Source organism: Egretta garzetta, unplaced genomic scaffold (assembly GCF_000687185.1).
Source record: "Egretta garzetta isolate BGI_Z169 unplaced genomic scaffold, ASM68718v1 scaffold98, whole genome shotgun sequence".
NCBI classification, from domain to species: Eukaryota; Metazoa; Chordata; class Aves; order Pelecaniformes; family Ardeidae; genus Egretta; species Egretta garzetta.
Window position 1 is genome coordinate 1,970,178 of NW_009260611.1, and position 1,513 is coordinate 1,971,690.

Here is a 1,513-nt window from a genome sequence, read left to right on the forward strand (position 1 = left end):
GGCCGGCGGCCCCCCAAATGTGGGGGGGGGGGCTTGTAGAGGCATGGGGCTGCTCCAGAGGGAGGGTGGGTGCTAGGTGGCTGGGTCCTGCCGCAGCAGCGCTCACAGAAAGGGATTATGTTTCTGAAATCTTCTTGCTTAACATTCCTCAACCAGACCTTTCTCAGTTACCCTTTTATTTTTTAATGCTCCCATTTCAGACTCGAACATTAATCTATGGGTTTAGGGACTTTGATTCCCCTTTGGTGTGGTATCCAGAGGGAGGGTGGGTGCTAGGTGGCTGGGTCCTGCCGCAGCAGCGCTCACAGAAAGGGATTATGTTTCTGAAATCTTCTTGCTTAACATTCCTCAACCAGACCTTTCTCAGTTACCCTTTTATTTTTTAATGCTCCCATTTCAGACTCGAACATTAATCTATGGGTTTAGGGACTTTGATTCCCCTTTGGTGTGGTATGAGGCACCCAAAACCGCCGGCAACAGACTTAACAGCTGCTCCAGCAAATATTTGGCTCTGGGATGTGAGCACTAGACACTCTCACAGCCTTGCCTGTCAAAGCGTTAGAGGGAAAGTCTCCGAGGTGATTAGTCAACTATTATATCTAATAAGGGGGTTAAGCAGCAATCCATTATATTTAACAATTCTGAGAATCATTTCACTTTTAAGCGTGCTGTGCAAGAGATGACAGTGCAGGGAGTGGTCAGCTAAGCATGGGTTCTCCCACCACCAACAGAACAAAGCTTATTCGAGTTTATCATCAATTTTACTTGGGCGTAATTGATTGCCCAGATGTGTGAGAAGTCTTAAAGTACAGCAAAGCTCCTGCTGCTACACACTCGCAGGCTGGACTGCAGCTACGGAGGCCCGGGGAAGGAGCAGGCACACAGGGATACGCAGGGAGTTCATCGCTGGCTTTTTATTTCTCTGCAACGGAAAAGCAGGTACTAGGTCTGGCTTCTGGGATAGAAGTATTTGGAAATGTGCTCAAGCAATGACTCGTAAAGGGAAGAGGAGACATTTAGCTTACACCTCCTTTTTGTTTCCCAATTTAAAAAAATCCAGGAGTGATTTGTTGTTTTAAAAAAGTCTCTCTATGCTCTTAAAACTGGTTCTGTCAGCAATCTATAAGGAAAAAAAACATTCATCAAGTTACAGCACCCTAAGGAGGAAAAGTTTTAGCCAGACTATATATAAATATGCATTTTGTTCCTGATAAAATGTTTAATTCCAGTATCTAATAATATTTGGACAAAAGGATCTCTCTGTTAAAGCTCATACACTTTTCCTTCTATAGCAATCTTATAACGCGTGTTCTCCACGGTCACCCGAAATTGAGTAAGGCCAATCTTTTCTGCAAATTTAACTTCAGCCGTGGCTTGAGAACCACTCCCAACTTGGTGCACAGATGACGGTTTTGCTCAGGGAGGATGATGCCGTCACCTTGAGTCGGCTGCGCCCAGGGGGCTCAATGCCCAGGCTCGCTCGGGCAAGCTGCTGAGGCTCGCCAGTGAGCCA